Here is an 8,091-nt window from a genome sequence, read left to right as displayed (position 1 = left end):
ATTGCTGGCTCATGCTTAACTTGGTGTCCACCAGCACTCCCAGGTCCTTCTCAGCAGAGCTGCTTTCCAGCAGGTCAACCCCCAACCTGTACTGGCGCATGGGGTTATTCCTCCCTAGGTGCAGGACCCTGCACTTGCCTTTGTTGAACTTCATGAGGTTTTGCACTTTGCACTGCCTTTGTACAGCTAAGGACCATGAGCAGGTGGAGCCTGCTCCACCTTAGGTGGAGCCTAAGTCATCTGCACTGGTTTTACCATAAGCCATGCAGTCCCTCCAGGGCAATTATTGGAGACTTCAGGCCTGGGAGGCCACACAGGAAGCCTTGATTGCTGCTGCTTTGCTTTTGCAATACTGGCTCCGTGTCGTTCCAGAACTGTCAGGACAGCATGTTTCCCCAGGAAAACATACACAAATAGGGCAATAAAGCCTCTGAGCCTCCAAACCCCAGCCCAGATCTTGAGGAGCCCTCTAGAGATTGCACTCGCCCGTGAAATCACGGGCCTATAGTGCCACCTAATGAACAGCCGCTATTCTGGGTCCAGCATGATGCAGAGAGAAGGGATCCTGCAGGACTCAGTTATACCTGTTATACCCCCTGCAGCAGGATGCCCCGTGYAATGGGAATTGCAGCTTGTGTGCAGGGCTCCTCTGTCCCCCTGCCTCTGATCCTACGTGGGTTGAGGTCTATGGTGAAGAACTGCTTTGAGCTACTGACCTAGAGATTTGTTCTTTAATGGTTTTGACCTTATGCATTTATCCTGACATCTAGGCCTTGGTGGGAGGCAGCCAGGGAAGCTGGTTGTTACCACTCTGCCTCTAAGTGATGCATGTTTCAAGCGAGCTCTTTCCCAAGGAAGCACTGCATGTGAGACACACATACCAGCATGTGCAGGGAAAACAGGCAAAGGCGGTTGCCAAGGCTTCATTAGAGCATTTCACTCCTCTCTAATGCCTTTCATCCATCTCYCAATGTTTTAAAAAATTACTTATTCAATCCTTATGACACAGCCATTAGGTAGCAGATAATACTATTCCTGTTGCAGGGACAAGGAAATGAAATCACAAAGCAGCTTTTTGCCAAGCTCTAAGACACAAGGCAAGTCAACAGTCAACAGCAATACCGAGAAGAGCATAACTCCTTCTTCTGCATCACCCTCTGGAAATGCTGCTTCCAAGGGACAGGGCAGAGAGTTGAAACAACACACAGTGCTGCAACCTGCGTCCTCCTCCTGGTACCCGCTGGCTTGCTCCCTGTGCTCCACCAGGACTCTCTGGAGAGACAAGCTGCAAACTGTCATTTTTCCAAAGTCAGAGGTTGAGCTTCTTTAGATTAGTGAGAACAGTGGTCAGGTCATGATTAGCAAAGGCTCTAAAGAGCCAAAATGACATTACCTCAGGAAGAAACCAGCTGGTCCTCAGGTTTTTCCATAGGAAATCATCTAAGAGAAAGAGAACAAATGCTCTGTATAAAGTGTAATTCTGGCACTCGTGGCAACCACTGCCTTTCCAGACCCAGGGAACAAGACGGATAGTGAGGTGCCTCTAAGGACTGCATTCAGGCTTCTGGTCTCTGCTGATATAAGGAGCAGAGTCAGGCACCCAAAGGGCAAATAATGAAAGCATCACCTGGGACAGGAGGCTGCCCAGAGCCAGCAGGCAGAAAAAGTTTCAGAGCTCCCCTCCCTCCCTGCAGCTTAGGGGAAAGTGCCTGAGCATTTCTCCCTCTCCTCCATCTACCTTCTCCTTCATCTTCCAGGGTCAGACACCCGACAGAGCAGAGGCCTCTCTTCCAAAGGCTCTACACAGTGTGTGGCACGTGTGTAGCATGGTAGCTGTGCAGTCAGAGCCCTCTCCCAGAAAGCAGGAGGTCTGAGCTAAGTATTCTTCTCAGCCTGGAAGTACTGAAACCTGTTCTTTTCACCACCTCAGTTCACTCTACCCAGGAAATTATAGGCTAGCAGGAAGCTGGAAGCATCCAGTCAGGGATGGAAGATTTGTGGGACCAAAGGAGACTCAGGAAGGAGGAACCCCTTCAGCCTAGTAGTCTGAGCAGTCATCAGGGATTGAGAGATTTGATTACCTGCTCTGCTCCCAGTTATTTTCATTTTTTGCCCCATGATTGTCTAATGTAAAATTCAGAGCCAGTCCAGGGAGCAAGGAACTTCACCTAAGCTATGATCCTCCACAGCAATCAAATAGTAACTGCACTCGTGATTGTAGCCTTATCACTGTGGTACCTGAGAGACACTGGTGTGGCATAGTGTGGTGTAGTGTGCTGTGACATGGCATGACATGGCATGGTATGTCTGTACTATGGACTAAGAGCACTTCCTAGCTTCTGCATCCCAGGGCACATCTCAGATGCATCCTGCCTTCAAGGTTGGGTCTCTGCCTCTGGCACCAAAATAGGTGATCTGAATACAAATGCCAATCAAGTTAACCCTTCCAAAAAACCAAAGTTTTCTGGGTGCTTCGGGCATGAAGAAACTTAGCATTGCAACTCTGCACCCTTCACAGTGGAAGAACTGGAGACGTACACAGTTTTACATGCAAATAGTGCTATGTGAAAAGGAGTAATTTTAGGGCTGGACGTGCCGTAAGCAGGAGGTGTCAGAATGCAGGCGAATGGCAGGGACCCCTGCTGCCACGAGAGCCTTATACATGAAAGCAGACTCTTTGCAAGTTTTAAGCAGCTGAACAGCTGAAGATATTTCTGTAGAGTTTGTGGGCACTAGGGCTTTTTGAAGACTTATAATTTGTCCAAATAGGGGCAGACTTTCCTTAAAACAGCAAAATTCATTAAAATTCGCTGAAACCACAAAAATATATATTTTTAAAAGAACTTATTTTCCCTCCTCAACCCACACTTCAGATCTAGGCTTCAGAGCACAGAAAATCCTACTACAGCTTCCCAGAAAGTTATCAAAATGGTGTTCTTTGTGTACCAAACCTGTGTACTTTAGTCTTGCTGTTACACAGAAGTACTGAGCATTCAAAGTGGTCTAGAGAGAACAGCATGGCTCTCTAGCCGAGTGTTTGTCTTGGAAAGTAGAGATTTGCATTTCAGCACCTTCATGAGGAACCATTTATGTATTTCACAYGACTTGGGGACTGGATAAAATGTACACACACTCTAGGAACAGAGACTGGGACACAGATCTCTTCTTGTCCAGGCAAATAACTGTGAAGCTGAGATGTGTCACATGGCTACCTGTTCCCTGGCTCAGTCAACTTCTAATTTGTCTTGCACCAAACAAGGCATCTTCAATGGGTGAATATGTACCCCCCTTACTCCTGAGACAGATAATAACCTGGTGCTGAGGATAGTCTCTGAGAACATGGGATTTCACAATCCTGCAGACAGAAGAGGGATTGAACCTTGACCACTAGTATTGCTGGTTGTGTGCTGAAACTGTTGAGCTATCTTTAACAGGTAACAAAACACCATGTTCTCTTTCAGTGACATTTTCAAAGAAAAATGGTAACTGCTATATTCTGCACTGATCCAGTTCTGGGACCCAGCTGAGCTCTTCAAGGAAGACTGGAAAGAAACCCCTAACCAGTGGTTCCCAGTCACACCTGGCCATGAGCCGAGATACAGAGGAAAACTGAGTTGCCCACCAAGCTGAGGTGACTCTAAGGGACAAGTGCCAGCTGTGTGGTGCTTTGAAGATCCCAATTTTGGATTCAGTGCTTACATGTAGGTGGTTCTCCAGGCACCTCAGATCTGCACAAGGGAAGAGAAACTCTGGGTGCTCTGATCAAAACAGGATGAAAGGCTAACGTAGAAAATTGTTATATATGCCTTGTAATGGGTGGAGAAAACCCATGCCAGCAAAAAGGGCTTAAGGGGCTGTCCTGATACTGGAAGTGAAATGAAATTGAACCAACAGAATGTGTTTTTCTTCTTAGCAGATACCAACCAGTGCTCTCAGAGGTGAGCTAGGCTTATGCCAAACAGTCTTCTGCCTACCTTCTAGGACTAGATTCCAAGCCTTCCTTGGCCAAGGCAATGGGACTTTCGTGTCCCATTTGTTTTGCTTGTGTGTCTTGTGTACAGGTGGCTCTCTTTGCTGTAACCCCTGGCGGCAGAACATTGCTTTGCACTGGGGCTGTGGCTAGCAGGTCATCCGATGTTGGGAAATCCCTGTGCTCAGCCAGGGTCAGAGCCAGGGTGAGGAATGCGTGGCAAAAGTGCAGCTTTAATTACATCATTCCCTGGCTCCTGCCGCAAGGGCTCTGGGTAAGCCAAGGGGCCACCAAACTGGCTGCAGACGGCAGCTGCATTCTTTCCATGGGCTTTCAAAAACTGTGGTGTTAAAAATACCAGCCAAGATGGTCCAGCCACTGAGGGTAGTTTTTCTGGTGTCCTTGGGCTTTATTGCACAGAAAGACAGCACATCCCATCTGGGCCTTGCTGTGCTTACAGCCAACTCCACTTGCTGAGCTAGCTAATGGCTCTGGCTGGGCTGGTTCCCTAGGCCGGGGCAGCACTGACCTTGTCCATTTGCTGACATGCTTTGATGTGTATCACTGTCTTTTATTTTGTAATGTGTTTTGAGGATGCGTACCAAAACCATGATCTGCATATAAAATGGACCTATACGTGCAGAGCAGCATGAAGAGTGCCATCTACTGATAGTTAAACATATAGCACCGCACAGAGATAGGCAAGTTCAACAATAAAGTCAAACATTGCAAATGGCATCAACAGTACTGCTTTTCACGGCTGCCAGTTCCTGTGACATTATGGAATCATGGCAGCATCGCGATACCAGGCTGCCAAATCTTGTTTCTACTGCAAGGTCATTTCCTGAAGCTTCATCAGACAGCATTTCTTCAGGGAGGTGCTCGGTTGTTTTGAAGCTATGCTGATCTTTGCTGCAGTCTTCTGGGAAAAAATGTTTGGCAAGATTAGGCTTTGTAGAATATAAATGACCATTAATAAATTTTTAGTATTAATGTAAGTGCCTGTATGAACGGCAAGCTGAATCATTTAATCAGACTAGTACCAATTAAAATGGTAATTTTTCCGTACTACATTCTGCTTGCAATTTTTGCTCAAGTAAAACTCTTTGAAGTTAATTGGAATTTTGATTAAAGGCTCCTGGATCTGGGTCTCTGAATTTGTACTAAGGAAGGTTCAATATTTACTTTGGCTTTTTGCACATTGACTTCACTGCTATATATTAGTGCAACTGTACAATTAGTCATAACAAGAATATCTCTCATAAAGATTTCTGTAATCTAGTTCTTGAAATACTTTTGAAAAGGTCTTTTATCACAGAATGGCTTTTAAAGTACTGCTGAAACAGGCTTGAAGATCTGAAAATTTTGATTGCTTAAATTGTTTGTCTTAATTATTTCTAGTCCCTATAAGTGGCTTTGTTACATTCACTTACTAGTGGTTCAAAAGCTTGGATGGGTTGGAAGGAGAGAGATGTTCTTACTCTTTGCTATTAAGAGTTCAGCTTCTGGTTGTCAAATCAGAAAAAAACTACTAAAATTACATTATAACCATTATTAGAATGAAGAGTAACTGTGGTGTAACAGCTTTAAAAAGTAACATTTTTGTCTGAATAAGACCTCTATGAGGCACAGAACTGATCAGACTATTGTTAGATACTTAATAGCATTTTCTGAAAAATAAAGTAAGCCACAAACAGCATGTTTTAGTACTTAAAGGCACTTTAAAAAGCAGAGGAGCATTCACTTTGAAATAGCCCTTAATTACAGAAATATATTTCACTGAAGTCAGTATAACTAAGTGCATGTGAGAATAACAGCTACTTGAATGAATGAGGACTGCAGGATCAGCTTCTACACTGCTGGAAACATCTCCCAGCAAACAAGCAATACACATTTTTGTCATGTCTTGGAATCTGCCTGGAACTTTGCTGCATGCTGATGTCATCTTGTGGCCAGAATTTATCAGACAGGCAAAGGAGTGCTATTTTTCAAGAGCTATGACATAACTGATTCAAATAATTGCTTTAACTTAATTTCGGTCAATTGTGGAGGTGTGAAAAGGAAATGGAAAAGCAGGAAGAAAGAAGGGAATAATCATACAGAAATTACACTGATGGTATCAAGCATGTGAATTCTTATTGTATATCTTTATTTATAAGAAAAGAATTATAGCTTGTGATCAAAATGCCCTTTTTTAGTTTTGGGAATCCATTTTGTAATCATTAATAAAGCATTGTTTTAATTTTGCAAAAAAAAAAAAAATTTTTTTTCCTTTGACTTCAAAAGAACACATATTAAATATCAGGTTGTAAATCTCCTATACTAAAAAGTGCAGCAGGTTATCAATAATGGATTTTTTTTAAGTTTACTTGCTCTGATTTTTCTCCTTTTATTTCAACTTGATCAATGGAATACAGTTTTTTACATTTTCCAGTCCAGCACTGGAGAGGGATCAAAAACAGGTTGCTGCAATTGGGAGAAATGTTCCAACCTTCTTTTGCTCTTTTTTTTTTTCCTGAAGCTTTTAACTTCAGATACAGAGTAAACTTTATACAAAATATTTTTCTCTGTTCCCTCTAAAACATGGAAACATAATATAAGAAAAGAATGATTAAAAATATGCTGGAAGCTTATTTATTTTTGCAATACAGTACAGAAACCCTGAATATTCAATGACAATGCTGTTACAGAGCTGAAAATTTGTTATAATCTGTTAGGTCTATTTAATGGTTAGCCCAACAATTATAATTCTTGACAATGAACTTTGAGCAGGTTGTTCTTAAATGGCTGCAATAAGAAAAAGGACTCTGCCAATTACTTCATCCACAAGTAAACAGATCAAATATGTTGTGTGAAAATTAAAGCTTTAGAATTAAATGACTAATATATATTAACTTGCTCTCATTGTAGATTTTTCTCTAATATTTGCCATTTATAGGCAGCTTAATCCCCTCTCAAATTTTGTATACAAAAAGCATCCATAGAAATGTAGTCGCAGTAAGGAAGTAGTTGAGCACAGCTGTGGAGAAAAGATGGCTAAAGATGTAGAAATATGTCCCTGCTCTGATGAAAAATGTCCTAGGAGACCTTAAAAAAATAATCTACCATTTAATGTAGTGTTCTGCCAGTAAAAACACTTTTCAGTGTACCAAATCAATGTGCAAATGAGCTTGGATATCTCAGTGCTGATCTACTCTTGATGTTCCTATTTTCTTGTGTCTTACCTAAATAAGTCTTTGCCACCTTGAAAAGGTGGGCTTAGGACCTGCCTATTTCAAGGAGATGTTAAATAGCTAGGTATGCATTACACCCACAAAACCCCTCAGCACTTTATAGCAGATGTACTTGTTGAAGTGAATGCCCAGAGAGATGAACTGCTGAAGGTCACACTCCAGGTTTCTTCTACATCACTCTATACTCCCTGCTTCTAGCGCATGAACACTTTGTCTTGTGGCAGTTTCTCATCCACCATCAAGGACAGGTGACTGCTGAGGATCATTTCTGTGAAAACACTTGTAAACGTTACTACTTTGCAGGTGCTAGAGACTTGCAAGTCAAAGAAATGCATGTTTTCCGGGTAGCAGGAGATGGCGGAGAGTTTTGGTGGCTTCCAGGTTCTGGAGGAGTTCATTCAGCGCTCTTGGACAGGCCCTGGCAAAGCTGCATCCCTTGTGAAGGTGGGACTTGTGCCCGAGCCAACAGGGCGAAACAGTCACTCATGGCTCCGGCCAGAGCTACAGCCTTGGTCACACCAGGGTGGGCTTGGAAAGTTTATGGCCCTTTCCCTGTCGGAGAACGCGGGTGCCAAACGGAACCCGACTCCCTCCGAGCTCCACGGAGCCAAGGCGGCCCAGGCGGAGGGAGGGCGCATAAGGCTGTGGGGTCAGGCCGCCAGGCCCGCAGGCGCCCCTGCCCCACGCCGCCCCACGGCGCCTCCGGCGACGCGCCGGCACCCCGCACCCCAACGGCCCTCTCTGGAGGGGATCTACCCAACGGCCCAGGGGGGGGGCACCCCGCGGCCTGTTCCGGCCCGAGGGGCAGCGGGAGCAGCGTACGGGCCGGGCCGGAGCCCCGGGGCGGGCCGAGTTGCCCCACAGCGCTCGGTGAGGGCGGGCGCGCGG

The sequence above is a fragment of the Apteryx rowi genome, unplaced genomic scaffold, assembly GCF_003343035.1.
Source record: "Apteryx rowi isolate R43461 unplaced genomic scaffold, aptRow1 scaffold_223, whole genome shotgun sequence".
Taxonomy (NCBI): domain Eukaryota; kingdom Metazoa; phylum Chordata; class Aves; order Apterygiformes; family Apterygidae; genus Apteryx; species Apteryx rowi.
The sequence above is the reverse complement of the archived record's forward strand: the minus strand, read 5'-3'. Positions refer to the sequence as shown.